The sequence below is a fragment of the Mus caroli genome, unplaced genomic scaffold (genome assembly GCF_978045245.1).
Source record: "Mus caroli unplaced genomic scaffold, Mus_caroli_1 scaffold_1, whole genome shotgun sequence".
Lineage (NCBI taxonomy): Eukaryota > Metazoa > Chordata > Mammalia > Rodentia > Muridae > Mus > Mus caroli.
The window spans coordinates 178,655,457-178,671,376 of record NW_028227256.1 but is presented as its reverse complement, the minus strand read 5'-3'; the positions used below and the strand labels follow the sequence as shown (position 1 = coordinate 178,671,376).

The 15,920-nt window shown below is 46.2% G+C and overlaps 1 non-coding gene across 1 annotated transcript; it reads right to left on the bottom strand.

The window, feature by feature from the left end:
- Positions 1–14,945: 14,945 nt before the first annotated feature.
- Positions 14,946–15,053, bottom strand: LOC115032371 (U6 spliceosomal RNA). Its single transcript, XR_003838050.1, has one exon. It is a non-coding gene; the product is annotated as a U6 spliceosomal RNA (small nuclear RNA).
- Positions 15,054–15,920: the final 867 nt, after the last annotated feature.

The following is a 15,920-nucleotide window of genomic DNA, read 5'->3' as shown; positions in this document are numbered from 1 at the left end:
GTGGGGTGAGGCTTGTGAGTGATTGTGTAAAAAGAGAGCCACCTTCCCCCATCTCATGGTTTCAGATGAAGAAATGACAGGAAGGCACTTGTATGGTTGTGACAAGTTAATGGGGGGGCAGGTGGGGAGCAGTTCCTCAATTGCCAAATCCATGCAGCTGTGCCCTGTGCTCCTAGGACCACACTTGGCGCTCGTTCAGATAAGCCACATTGGCTTTGTTCCTGCCTGTGTTCCCAAAAGAATGACTCCAGCTGTACATCTGCTTTTTAAGGACCGGTTCAGCTGCCAGGAGAGAGACACGATGGGATCCTGAGGCAATGTGGAGTGATTGTTCACTGCCAGGAAATGACAGCACGAGACAGTGTTTGTGTGGCAACCCATGACAGGGGCTTGACGGAGCCAAATGGCACGTTGTTCTGCCGGAGCCGGAAGCAGAGCAAGGTCCTGGCACTTCCCACAAACAACAGTGAGGCTCCTAAAGCAGTGACTTCTCCAGGTTGTGTCCATGTGTGACACGCCAGGTACTCTTCTGTGTTTCCAGCCATGTTCAGGCTCAGCGGGAAGGAAATACTGTTAATATCATTTTCGTGACAAAAGGACAATGGGACAAGCTGACTCCTCTAGTGCCACAAATGCAAAACTGCCATCAACTCCCAAATTGGCAAGTGTTGTCTTATAGGATGGCTCCAGCCCTAGAAACAATGAGGTCAGCTAGTGGGAAGAAGAAGAAAAAAAAAAAAAAAAAAAAAAAAACGGCAGCTGGAGAAGAGCCTAGAAGTCCACACTGGCGGCGGATGTGTGGAAGGCGGAGCCTGGAGCAAGCCCCAAGATGTTTGGCTGTCAGGGAAAGCAAAATTCCACTCTCCTTCTCTTATTGGATGGAAAATCACAGGAACCAGCAAGGGTGAGATGGAAACAGAGGTAGAAAGGGCTGTGTTTAAACACTCAAGCTGGGAAAGAGAGGGCAGAAAAGGAGCCCAGGGGAGAGCCGAACAGCGATCCAAAGCTGAATACAGAACCCCAAGCCTCCCTCTTTGTACTGCCAGCAAGCACCTCCTTCAGGGTGGATTCCGAAGAGTTTACATTATAACAAAACTCTAGCTTACAAAAACATTCTTTATCATTGTTCTCACCAACACCATCAAGTGGTTTGTTTCCTGGAGAAATCTGAAGGCAGGCTAAGAGATAGGTAAAGATGCTTGCGACCAAGGTCCATCCCCCAGACTCACATGGTGGAGAGAGAAACCTGACCTCTGCTACAAGCTGTCCTCTGACCTCCACATACATGCTGTGCCGGAGCACATACACAAACATACACAAATTAATGTAAATGTTTTGTAATGAAAAGATATTTGAGGGCTGAGGAGATGGCTCAGTGGTTAACGGCTTACCACACAAGCATAAAGCCTGAAGTTTGGGTCCCCAGAACCTACATAAATGCTAAGTGGGTATGACAGCCCACCTGTAATTCCAGCACTCAAAAATCAAAGACAAAGCAAAGACCAGAGACTCCCCAGAGCAAGCTAAATGAGCATGATCAGTGAGCGCCGGTTTCAAGAGAGAGACCACGGCAATAAAGAAGGAAAAATGGAGAGGGATACAGGAAGATTCCTGAAGTCACTTTTGGATTCCCACATACCCACACACACACACACACAAACATGAGGGGGGAAAAACCAAAGTAATTTGAGCCGAGGGGCTGGTAATATATCTTAGTTGGTACAGTGTTTGCCTAACATTCACAAAGCCTAGGTTTAGTCTCAAGCACCCCATAAATTTAGCATGGTAGTACAGCCCCTGCAATCCAGAGGTGAGGGTAGGAAGATCAGACTCCAAGGTGACCCTGGGCTACACAGAGAACTTGGCACAGCTTGGATACACGAGACTTGGACTCAATCTTTTCTTTCTTTTTTTCTTTTCTTTTTCTTTTTTTTTTTAAGATTTATTTTATGTATATGAGTACACTGTAGCTGTCTTCAGACACACCAGAAGAGGGCGTCAGATCCCATTAGAGGTGATTGTGAGCCACCATGTAGTTGCTGGGAATTGAACTCAGGACTTTTGGAAGCACAGTTAGTGCTCTTAACCGCTGAGCCATCTCAGCAGCACGCCCCACCCCCCACTTTGTTTTTCTTTCTTTTTTTTTTAAAGAAAGAAATGTGAGTCAGGCATGGTGGATGGTGGTCTGTGCCTGAATTCACAGAACTGAGTGGTAGGAACCAGAGGACTAGTATTCAGCTGAAGAAAATATCTGACACTCTGTCACTTTCTCGAGTGCGCGCGCGCGCACACACACACACCTGTTCACATGCATGGCCTTGAAGAGAATTATGAAACCCTGGCTGCTTCTTTCATTTTGCTCCCTGACCATGGAATACTGACTAAAGACCCTACAAACAACAGATCAGCCTGATCAATGGGGGCCCCAAAACCATGGACCAGAATGAGCCTGTTCTCGTTATCAGTTGATTGCCTTAACTTCCCTGTCACTATGGTCTGCAACTGATGCCAACACACACACCATCCATAACTCTGTCCTAGTGATGGAGACCAATGCTGGTGAGCAGGTCTTGCCCTGTCTCAGGGTTTCTATTGCTGTGAAGAGACACCATGACCATGGCAACTCTTAACAAGGAAACATTTAATCGACGCTGGTTTACAGGTTCAGAGGTTTAGTCTATTATCATCGTGGTGGGAAGCGTGGTGGCAGAAGGTGGACATGGTGCTGAAGAAGGAGCTGAGAGTTCTGTACTGTGATCTGTAGGCAGCAGGAAGAAGAGTAAGTCACTGGGCCTGGCTTGAGCTACTGAAACCTCAAAGCCCACTCCCAGTGACAAATTTCCACCAACAAGGTCACTCATACTCAGATAAGGCCACATATTCTAATCCTTTCAAACAAGGCCACTTGCCCTGAGCCTATGAGGACCATTTTTACTAGAACAACCACACGCCCCTTTCTACCACCTGAGCATGAAGGTTTGGCTCCACCTCACCTATCCTCTCATGCTCAGTCAATAATCACAGAGGAACCTACTGGGTAACAGTGGACATCTGCAGTGTCACAGCACGCCATTCAATCAGTGCACAGATCCATCCCACCCGGCCCCTCCAGGGCATCGTGGCCTCAGGCCTGAATGAACTCCCACCACTGTCCCTGAACCTGTGACTCAAGGGGAAACTTCAAGCTCTTCCGCTGTGCCTCCATCTTCACTAGGCTCCTTCATCAGACCCTGTACTTCAACTATAATACATACAGGGCTTCTCTCTCATCCTTGAATCAGTCACCCCTTCATGTCTTTTCATTCCTAACATTCCTCCCACACACTGTCTTTCCCCACCCTTCCTTGTCCACCTGTTAGACTCTTAGGACAGCTCTGTGGGCTCCAGAAATACTCCTTGTCCTCTGTAACACACTGTAGCTTTTTTTTTTTGGGGGGGGTGGTTTTTTGGCTTTTTTCAAGACAGGGTTTCTCTGTGTAGCCCTGGCTGTCCTGGAACTCACTTTGTAGGCCAGGCTGGCCTCGAACTCAGAAATCTGCTTGCCTCTACCTCCCAAGCGCTGGGATTAAAGGCGTGCATCACCAATGCCCGCACTCACTGTAGCCTTTTTAAAGATAGGGTCTCATTATGTAACCCTGATTGGCCTGGAATTCTCTATGTAGACCAGGCTGGCCTCAAACTGGGAATAAAGGGTGCGCTCCACCACACCTGGCATCCTTAGAGGCTCTATGTTTTGTCTTTGGTATCTCATGTAAGGACTTAATAATCCATTTGCTACTCTAGTTTGAGGTAAAGATTCCACTTTGGAGGGATAGGAGTGGGTTTGCTGTTGTCTTTTGAGACAGGGTTTCTGTGTAGCCCCAGTCATTCTGGAACTTGTACTGTAGACCAGGCTGACCTTGAACTCACAGAGATCCACTTGCCTCTCCATCTGCTCTGCATCCTGAGTGGTGGGATTAAAGGCATGCAACACCATCACCTGGCTTAATAGTCTACTTTTTTTTCTAAGATTTATTTATTGTTATATGTAAGTACACTGTATCTGTCTTCAGATAGACTCTATCTGAAAACACACCAGAAGAGGGCATCAGATATGATTGTGGATGTTTGTGAACCACCATGTGGTTGCTGGGATTTGAACTCAGGACCTTTGGAAGAGCAGCCAGTGCTCTTAACTACTGAGCCATGTCTCCAGCCCTGACATTCTAGTCTTGTACTTTTCACACAGACAATGATGTTCTCTACTGCACTCTCTTTTTCTTCACTGGCTCTGATGCTACCACTGATGTAAATGCCAGCAAGGTCCTTCCATGGCACTCTGCCCCCTGATCAGCTTGCAGCTCAGAGGACACTTCAGTGTTTTAATCTCCCTCTTTCTTAGTAGATTCTGCTAACAGTGTCCTTCCTTGGTCTTCTTTTACAAGCATTCTCCTCCCTTGATCTTAGTAATAAACAGGTCAAAACTATCATGAAGCTGAAGTGTGTGGCTCCGTGGCAGAGTGACCCCACCCCTCACCCCCATGAAGGTCAAGTCCTACCTTCTATCTCCATCACTGAAAGGAAGGATGGAGGTTAGAGGAGATGGGAAAAGAGGAAGGGAGGAAAGGGGTTAGGACCCAAATATTTACTGGGAATAAATGGAAGCATTGTGTTATATCCTCAGTGGATATGAATCAAAATTAGAACATAGGAGGGGCTGGTGAGATAGCTCAGTGGATAAAAGCTCCTAACACCACACCTGGGACCCTTAGAAGAGAACCAAATGCCAGACAGAAGTTGTCCCCCAACGCCCACACACCATTCTCTCATTTCTCTCTCTCTCTCTCTCTCTCTCTCTCTCTCTCTCACACACACACACACGTACAACACATGCTGCACATAACAATATGTAAACTCAGAAGCATAATAAGTGAATTGACAGACCTTTCTTCAAGAACTCACACTTGAGTTAGTTTCTTTCTTCTTTTCTTTCCTTCGCTCTTTCTTTCTCTCTTTCTCTTTCTTTCTTTTTTTCTTTTTTTCTGAGACAGGGTCTTAATATGTAGTTCTGGCTGTCCTGGAACTCACTCTGTAGACCAGGCTGGCCTCAACTCACAAAGATCTGCCTGCCTCTGCCTCCCAAGTGCTGGGATTAAAGGCATGCAAGCACTACACTGGCTCACAGTTGAATTATTAGGAGGCAGAAAAGCAGATAATAAAATGTCATTCTCCCGTCCGACTCGAGCTGCTATAAGGAAACACCCGACATTGTATAACATAAAAAGATGCTTTATCTTGGCTCACAGCTCTAATCCAAGGCCGTGAGAGCCTGCAGCTAGAGACAGCCTTCTTGCTGCCAGAATTCCACAACAGCGCTGGGCGATAGATGACCAGAGACCAAGAGAGCCAAGTGTTCCAGCTACACTGGCCTTTGGAGCTGACCCACTCCTAAGGTGGCTCATTAATCCATAAGCCTTCAGACAGGTTAATCCGTTCATTTATGCAGGGCCCTAATCACCCTTGAAAGGTCCACCTCCTAGTGTCTCATATTGCAGATCATAGTGTAACACGGGCTTCATGGGGACAGGCCACATCCAAACCTTCATGCTCTGTCTTTCTCTGGCAGGGCCTATGGCCCTTTCTGCACATCCTGACACACTGTTGTTCCACCAAGGTTAAGAGAATGTATGTCTGCTTTCCAGATTCTGGCCCTTGGCTCCTCTATGCAGGCTGATTTACCCTGTAATTCTAAGCTGCCAGGCCCCCCTGACTGGGTCAGGTGGGATTGCGAACACTGAAGATGGCTTCCCGGTCAGGTGGCCAGGCATGCATATCTCTCAAATCAGCTGACCCACGCAGCTTCACATGGTTGGGAAAGCTCCTTGCCTTGTAACCCTCAGAGCTGAGAGGCCACTAGCTGGCAAAAACACCAGTCACCAAAGAGGGATTGTGGCTCTAGCAAGAGATGACATACGCGTAGAAAACTGCAAGGTTATCCACTAGCTCTTGGGGAAGAGAAAAAAATATTATAGGATTTCTCAGTTTCAAATGCAAAATCTTGGGTGCAAAGACAAGACAAAAGGCAAAAAGCAGCTTCTTAAAAAAATAAAATAAAGAAAGAAAGAAAAAGAAAGAAGAAGAAGAAGAAGAAGAAGAAGAAGAAGAAGAAGAAGAAGAAGAAGAAGAAGAAGAAGAAGAAGAAGAAGAAAAAGGTTATGCTCACCACAGTAGTCCAGGCTGATGCTAAACTCCCAGCAAGTCTCCTGCTCACCCACTTGGCTTATTGGGACTACAGGTGTATGCCACCATGCCCAGCCAAGAGTAGTAATTTTCACTAATATTAAGATACACTCATAACAGACAAAAGCACCCTCCTAATTTCCCCCACCCGTTAATTCATTTCCCCCTTGGGCTAATGGTTATCAAGTTTTAGCACCACACGGGGGTTAGAAAAGATGCTAGTGGGGCCCCCACACCTCTGATTCTGTTATGCGACCAGTGTGCATTTCTGACATGTCCCCTGGTGATGCTGTTGCTTGCCAGTGCTCACGGTCTCGGAGATGTTCGAGACCAGAAGAATTGGGAGAAACCCTTGAAGCCTCAGAGCTGAGAGGCCACTAGCTGGCAAGAACACCAGAACATCTTGGTGCTTTATGATGAAAAAACAATAGAAACCCAGGGGCTAGAGAAATGGTTTAGTCAGCAACCATGAGGATCTGAGTTCAGGTCCCTAGACCCACCTTAAAAAACAAACAAGGTCTCCTGCATCTGCAAGCCAAGCACAAGGGAGACTGAGACAGACAGACCCCAGGGCTCACTGGCCAGCTGATCTAGCCAAGAAGTGAGTACAGGGTCCAGTGAGAGACACTGCTCCGAAAGATAAGGTAGCCAGGAGGTATGGCATCTGCCTCCAATCCTGCCACAGGAGGCAGAGACAGGTGATCTTTGAGAGCTTTTTGTTTTTCTTTTTTAAGATTTATTTATTTTATGTATATAAGTACACTGCTACTATCAGACACACCAGAATAGGGCATTGGATCCCATTACAGATGGTTGTGAGCCACTGTGTGGCTGCTGGGAATTGAACTCAGGACCTCTGGAAGAGCAGCCAGTGCTCTTAACCGCTGAGCCATCTCTCCGGTCCGATTACTGAGTTTGAGGCCAGCCTATTCTATAGAACATGTTCCAGAACAGCCCAGGCTACGTAGAGAAACTTTGGGGGGGGGGGAGGTTCGAGACAGGGTTTCTCTGTATAAGCCCTGGCTGTCCTGAAACTCACTTTGTAGACCAGGCTGGCCTTGAACTCAGAAATCCGCCTGCTTCTGCCTCCCAAGTGCTGGGATTAAAGGCATGCGCCACCATGCCCGGAGAAACTTTGTCTCAAAAAAAACAAAAACCAAACCAAACCAAACAAACAAAAAAAGTGGAAAGCAATTGAGAAAAACTCTCTAAAAACTCTCTGGCCTCATGCCGGCATGCACACTCTATTGCGCGCGCGCGCGCACACACACGCAGGCAGCTAGAAGTAGAAAGTTAGTGCTCTTTTCCACCCTAGCTGTTTGTTTTCCTGAAGTGTGAGTCAGCACTCAAAGATTTCCCACACTGATGTCCCGTGCAGGGTCCAATGCCAGCGATGAGCCTCTGACTACAAAGCATTTGCTAAGTTGAGAGTAGATTCCATTTCAAAACCTGCCCCTCTGCCATCCCTTCTCCCCGCTGCTCTTTATGGCCCTGGCCACCATCTTCTGCAGCATCCCAGGTACACCTGGACCACCCCTAAACCCCCAAACCATCCAAAGCCCAGCCAATCACTGGCATCATTCAGACAGACTCAGGAGTCAAACTGAAGGCTGCTGGTGAGAATCCAGGCCAAGAGCAGCACCCTGCAGAGAAGACTCAAGGGTCAGGCCTCCATGGTTTGTGTGAGCAAGGAGAGACCAACGCACAGGTTTTCCAGTGGTTTTGGGGAGGCGACGACACATGATACTGTGTTGGGATGCTCACAAGGTTTCCTCTCAGAACCATAAGATGACACAAAGATCAGTCCTGCTGGCCCTTAGTCAGCAACCCAACATCAGACTAAACAACAAAACAGAAAATGGCCGCTGGCCAGAGGCAGTGGTGGCACAGGCCTTTAATCCCACTGCTCGGGAGGCAGAGGCAAGGAAGCTCTGACAGCCTGGTCACCAGAGTGAGTTCCAGGACAGTCAGGGCTACACAGAGACCCTGTCACAAAACCAAAACCAATGTGACTGTATTTTAAATATGATATATGATATAATCTCTCTCTCTCTCTCTCTCATCAATCAAGCATTGCTTGTAATCCATTGAATTTAGGAGGCAGGAAGCAGGTGTGTGAAGGAGCTGCAGTTCAGGGTTATCCTTAATGACGAGTTTGAGACCAGCCTGGCCTATATGAGACCCTGTCTCAAACGCAAACATTAAACAACTTACACATTCTAGGCTAGTGTTGGGCATGGAATCTTTTCTCATCTCATTATTGCTCTATTGATTAAATCCCAGGCTTTCTGGGTGTGCCAAGCATGAAAGCCTGGGAATGCCTGATCTCACCCGACAGCCTAACAAAGGTGTCCCTCAAAGAACAGAAAATGACGGCCTGCTTTGCTGAGGAAATGAGCTTTGCTGTGAACGTTGTCTTGACTCTTTGTCTAGTAGATCTTCAATTTCTCAAAATATAAAGCAAGAGTAGTTTTATGATCGCACAAGACCTAAGGCCTGTCCTACTTTCCTTCCCTCTCTTCCTTCCTTCCTTCCTTCCTTCCTTCCTTCCTTCCTTCCTTCCTTCCTTCCTTCCCTCCCTCCCTCCCTCCTTCCTTCCCCCCTCCCTCCCCCCTTCCTTCCCTCCCTCTCTCCCTGCCCCCTTCCTTCCTTCCCTCTTTCCTGACTCACAGCTGAAGACATTTGATCTTTTTCCAACCCACTCGAGACACGCCCTAATGGCATCTCATGATTTACTGCTTCATTATAACTCCGTGTCTGCCTGGGCCTGCCGAAGTGCATGGGCAGTCACAGCTTTGGGCACAGAGGAGATGTTGGTTATGAACTGCTGTCGAAGGGGTAGCAACTCAAGTCAGCGGAAACAAGGATTGCAGGAACTGAGCAGAGAGGGGAGGAGAGACGCAGGACGGGACGGGATGTGGAGGCCAGAGAAAACCTATGCTTAAAGGCATAGGTTTGAGTCACAACAGAATGTCAGCTGATCACTAAGTGCCTGCAGACAAGTCTGATGGTCTAAGTTCAATCCCCAGGACTCACAGAGCAAAAGGAGAAACTGAATTCCCACAAGTTCCCACAAGAACAGGTCCCACAGGGTCTCTTATCTTTACATACATGCATGTACACACACATACACACACACACACACACGCACTAACTAAAAAAATTTAAAAAGAGATCACTTGTATTATCCAGAAGAAGAGGATGGGGGAAATAGAAGGAGGGAGGGAGAGGCAGGAAGTGGGAAGAGAACAGAGTAGTATCCATAAAGCTTCCGAGGGGTCAGGACTCTCAAGCCTGTATCCTCAACTCCAAAACCACTTTGAGCTGTGATGACTTGACAGCTCATTCGACTCTCACATCTGGGAGAGGCCCACACAGGACATAGGATTAGGCTCCAGGCCAGATTAACACCCCCCCAGAGGCCAACAACTTCCTACCGAGGGATTCCTCCCAGAGTCCCCAGTTCACTTTGCTCAGGGAGCCACAGGTTTGTTTGCTTTAGATCCTCCTTATCTCCAGCCTCATTTTCAAAACTGTTTTCCCTGAACACTGCAGACTGTGCTAGGAGGCCACCTTTCAGCCACCGTTGGAGGAGCAGCCCTGGCTGCCTCCCCAGTCTGCAAAACAACATGACCGGTGCTATGAAATGTGTTCTGAGGCTTTGAAAGAGTCGTGGGAATCCATAATAATTCTAGACTCTCTGAGCATCCTTTCATCTGAGGATCTCAAAGACATGGACAAACATTAATTATTCTCATGGCACTGTTTGGAAGTAAACAGACATTAGAACTCCTGCTGCTTACTACTGAGGCTTCCTTGCTTACATCTGTACCCTGCAGGTTGCATCCCAGAATGTACTGTATCTCTGTGCCATGGAGCTGGGGTTGGTATCCGGGGCTTTGAGCATGATCAATAGGTGCTCTTCCACTGATCTTTATCCCAGTATCACATCATTTACTTTTTAAAAATTCTCAGCCGGGCGTGGTGGCGCACGCCTTTAATCCCAGCACTCGGGAGGCAGAGGCAGGCGGATTTCTGAGTTCGAGGCCAGCCTGGTCTACAGAGTGAGTTCCAGGACAGCCAGGGCTACACAGAGAAACCCTGTCTCGAAAAACCAAAAAAATAAAAAAATAAAAAAATCTCTTTCTAATATGCAGAGGAAATGAGATTGCCTAAGTACATAGCTATGGGTGGAAATCTGTGCTATACAAAGAAGTACTGTGTTCAGTGTGGTCTTTGCTCTCAAGGAGTTCACAGTCTAGACTGAGTGAGGTACCATCTGCCTATAATTCTGTAGTCCCAAAATTTGAGAGGTAAAGACAAGAGGATCAGGAGTGAGTCTGTCTTCTGCTACATAGGGAGCTCAAGGTCAGCCATCTGGTCAGTAAGTCATCCTGCCTAAAAAAAAAAAAAAAAAAGACAGCCAGGCATGGTGGCGCACACCTTTAATCCCAGCACTGGGGAGGCAGAGGCAGGCGGATTTCTGAGTTCGAGGCCAGCCTGGTCTACAAAGTGAGTTCCAGGACAGCCAGGGCTATACAGAGAAACCCTATCTCGAAAAACCAAACCAAAAAAAGAAAAAAACAAACAAACAAAAAGACAAAACAAACAAACAAGAATCAAGACCTAAGGAGGTGGCTCAGCAGTTATCAGTACTTGCTGTTCCTGCAGAGGACCCTTGTTCCATTCTTAGCACCACACAGTGGCTCATGACCCACCCCCACCCCCACCCCCAGAACTTGATTTCTAATCTGATGGCCTCTTCTGGCCTCTAAGGGCACCAGGCACACATAAGATACACATGCATGCATGCAGGTCAACACCAGTACATGTAAAATAAAAACATATTAAAAATAAGATGATTTTCAAAAAGTTGAACATAGAAAAATAACCCAAAAAGCTGTAGCGGTAGTTGGCTAAATTTGCTTCAGAGGATGCGCATGCTCGTTGCATCTGCCCAGGAGCTCTCTGGATTTTCCACACACACACATACACACACACTAGTCAATTTTAATATGTCTTGACTAGCTCAAAGGCTGGGCAGTTCTAATCCTTCCTGCTGCTAGCACACATTCCCCTCCGGTACTCCTGAGTTAACATCTTTTTTTTTTTTTTTTTTTTTTTTTGGTTTTTCGAGACAGGGTTTCTCTGTGTAGCCTTGGCTGTCCTGGAACTCACTTTGTAGACCAGGCTGGCCTCGAACTCAGAAATCCGCCTGCCTCTGCCTCCCGAGTGCTGGGATTAAAGGCGTGCGCCACCACGCCCGGCTCTGAGTTAACATCTTTTAAAATCTATATTTCATCTCTGCTTCCCAAACACAATTGGGGAAGTGGCCCGTGTGGCCATGTTCCCTGATTCTCACATGTCGATCTGGTCTTTCTTCTTCCCCATCATGGGGATCTCTGTTTCCTTCCTCTCTCCCAGTTCCTAGCCCACACAAATCTAAAGGCTCCGCCTCAGTCAACCTGCCCAACCATTGGCCATTGGCTCTTTATTGATGGATCAAAAATCAACTGGGGATCTTTGGACACACAGATTCCCTATTTGGGGGACCAGATTAATTCAAAACATTAGAACCAATCCCCCAGTAAAAAGCTGCTTAGCAGAGATAAAAGTACGTGCATGGCAGAACGATATAACAATTGACACACGCAGAGAATGACTAGTGTAAAGAGAATGACCATGGGTATTAAGATCTGTCCTTCAGATAAGTCACAGGCATCACTTCCTCTGTGTCTCTGTGTTGTCCTTCCCTTCTGCCATGCATTTGTGCATGCACACACAGACACATGGAGGAAGAGGAGTTTAGAATGGACTACTGTATGAATTGTGTAACCCACCCATCCTTCCTTCCTTTTCTGTCTTTCTATCACTTTCTCTATTTTTCCGTCAGATGCTGCCTAAGTCCCCTGGGCTTTCTCTTTCTCCTAAGCGTGTTGCTCCCCTTTTGCTCTTCAGCTGCTTGCCCCCTCTGCTGCTCACTTTGCTGTCACTCTGGGATCCCGACTCTGGATTGCATGGTTTTCTCTCTTCTTCTTCGTCTTCTTCGTCTTCTTCTTCTTCTTCTTCTTCTTCTTCTTCTTCTTCTTCTTCTTCTTCTTCTTCTTCTTCTTCTTCTTCTTCTTCTTCTTGTCCACTGTATCCTTTCTCTGGCCAGCGACTGAGGCCTATAGCTTGCTTGCCCTGTTGTTTTTCTCTCCACTTTAATAAAATGGTCCTTGAGCTTCAATGAAGTGCAGATGATTAAGACCCTGAGCAGACCCAAGGAATGAAAAACTGGGCAGGGGCAATGTGATCAGCCTCTTGGGTGACTCCATGCCAGCTTGGGGTTAAGGAACTGTCTTTGCAGCAGGATAGCCCAGACACAGCTGTCTTTGCAGCAGGATAGCCCAGACACAGCTGTCTTTGCAGCAGGATAGCCCAGACACAGCTGTCTTTGCAGCAGGATAGCCCAGACACAGCTGTCTTTGCAGCAGGATAGCCCAGACACAGCTGTCTTTGCAGCAGGATAGCCCAGACACAGCTGTCTTTGCAGCAGGATAGCCCAGACACAGCTGTCTTTGCAGCAGGATAGCCCAAACACAGGAATGATCTCTCCACTCAGTTCACACTCTGCATGCGTGAACAAGCCAAAAGCACCAATTGTTATAATTAAGGGTTGTATTTTTTTAACTTTTTATCATGTAAAAAGTTTGACTATATAAAAGTAGGCAGAATAGAACAATAAACCTTTGTATAGGCTCATTTGGGCATTAACACTTACGATTTTGGGGGTTTGTTTTGTTTTGTTTTGTTTAGATGGGGATTTTCTGTGTATCCCTGGCTGTCTTGGAACTCTGTTTGTAGACCAGGCTGGCCTTGAACTCATAAAGATCTGCTTGCCTCTGCCTCCTGAGTGCTAGGATTAAAGGAGTGGCCCACCAAGGCCAGGCCCTTAAACAAGATGTTACAGCACTCATCTTTGCTGCCTCGATTCTAGCCGGCCTTTGCCACACCCAGCTATTGACACACAAACAGCAGCATTGCTTCAATACCATTATAAATTATTCCAAGGCCGGTCGTGGTGGCACACGCCTTTAATCCCAGCACTCGGGAGGCAGAGGCAGGCGGATTTCTGAGTTCGAGGCCAGCCTGGTCTACAAAGTGAGTTCCAGGACAGCCAGGGCTATACAGAGAAACCCTGTCTCGAAAAAAAACAAAAAAAAACATAAATTATTCCAAATCACTCCTACATATTTCATATGTAGCTCCCCCACCCTCCAGCCTATGTAACTCTGACTGGCCTGGAACTCACTGTGTTGACCAGGCTGGGCACAAATGCAGAAATCTGACTTCCTCTGCCTCCAGAGAGCTAGGATTAAAGGCATGTGTCAGGACACCCAGCTAACTATGCTGTAGCCCTTATACATGTATTAGGTTCCTTTGTTCCTTTTCTGGGACAGGGTCTCCTATAGTCTAGTCAGTAGGCAGGTGACAATTAAGTTTAATTTAAAAAAAAAAAGATTTATTATTATACATAAGTTCACTGTAGCTGATTTCAGACGCACCAGAAGACAGCATCAGATCTCATTTCAGTTGGTTGTGAGCCACCATGTGATTGCTGGGATTTGAGCAGTCAAGAGTCATCTCACCAGCCCTAAGTTTAATTTTTATCTCTGCCTCCTGAGTATAGGCATGCATACTGTGTCTGATTTTATTCGTGCTAGGCACTGAACCCAGAACTTTATGCATGCTAGGCCCTCTACCAACTGAACTATATCCCCAGACCCTCTTTATATCCCTTCTCCTCAATGTTGTATGTATGAGAGTTTTGCCTGTCTGTATGCCTGTGAAGCACCTCCGCACAGTGCCCACAGAGGCCAGAAGAGTACATCCGATCACCTGGAAGTGGAGTTACAGTTGTGAGCCACTATGTGGTTGCTGGGAATTGAACTTATGACCTCTGAAAGAGCAGCCAGTGCTCTTAAGCGCTGATCCATCGGTCCATCCTCGATTTTATTATTTTTAATCATGGATGTGTCTATGTGTGGTTAAGTGTACCTGAGCTGCCTGGGAGGCCGGGGGTGGGGGTTCCACCCCCAACCCCAAGCTAGAATTGCAGACAATCTTGAACTACCTGATGGACTAGGAACTGAACCCGGGTCCTCTGCATACGTAGTTCAGATGACACTGAGCTATTTCTCCAGCCCTCTCAAACTCTTAAATCTCCCTGCCTCAGCCTCCTAAATTCTGGGATTCCCGTTTGTGTACTACACAGTCTGCCTTTTCCTCTTTTCCCAGTCCACTGTTGCTATGATCTGTAGACACAGAATCTATCCATACGGAGGGCCAATCATGTGTGCAGCCCAGAAAAAGCACTGAAAGAATTAAACTTCAATTCACTTTCCCAGTATATTTGACTAGCTAACTTCTTACGATTTCAAAAATTTAGGGCTGGTGAGATGACTCATTTGTAAAGGTACCTGTCACCCAGGCTGAACAACTTGAGTTCAATCACCAGGACTCACATCCTAGAAGGTGAGAACCAACTCTCACAAATTGTCCTCTGATCTCTACATATACATGGTAGGTTTGTGGCTTATATATCTTCCCCTGACCCCTTAAAAAGGAAAAAGAAAAGATAGAAATTCAATATTCAGGACATTTGATCTATCTTCTATCTAACTATCTTCTTTTTAAAAATGATTTATTATTATTATTATTGTTGTTGTAACAGTAGTAGTATTTTAAATATGGAACACTTCACAAGTTTGTGTATCACTCTTGCACAGAGGTCATGCTAATTTTCTCTGTATCATTCCAAGTTTTAATATGTGTGCTGCTGAAGCAATCACTGTTATTTTTAACTGTGTGTATCTGTATGTGGGTGTGTGCTCCTGCATGCAAATGTTGGAGGAGACCCCTGGAGCCGGAGTTCCAAATAGCTGTGAACTGTTTGATGTGGGTTCTGCAAGTTGAATGTAGATCCTATGGAAGAACAGCACGTGTTTTTAACTCCTGAACCAGACTGAAGCTCTGCCAACTATTCTCTTTAAGATTTCATTTGTCTAGCCAGGCGTGGTAGTGTACACCTTTAATCCCAACACTTGAGAGGCAGAAGCAGGCAGACTTCTGTGAGTTCCAGGATAGCCAGGGCTACCCAGAGAAACAAAAACCAAAAGCAAACAAAAGATGTTTCATTTGTCCTTTTGCAACCTGAAGCTTTGGTTTGGCATTATTTAAAGACATTCTTTTTCTTTCTTTCTGTGTTTGTTTTTAAATGCAATCTCATCTGTTAGCCCAGGCAGCTTCAGATTCACTGTGGTCCTCTCCCTGCTGCCTCTCAAGAGCTGGGATTTCAGGTTTGTATCACATATATGACTAATAGACATTTTTCTTATTAGTCTCTAAAAAATGCATCACAACCAACCATCTGCATAACATTTACATTGTCTTTGATATTCACATTACTCTAGTTAAGTACACAAGAAGATATGGATAGGTATATTCAAATATCACATTATTTTGCATAAGGGGATTGACCATCTCTAGCTGTATTCTGTATCCCAAGGGAACCTACAACAAATCCCTCATGGATATCGAAGGATGAGTATGCATGTCTGTTAAGTCTGTCTGTCTGTCTGTCTGTCTGTCTGCCTGCAAGCACACACATATATTCAGTCTTATTTGACTTGTCATGTGTGAAGTAATAGAAACTTTGA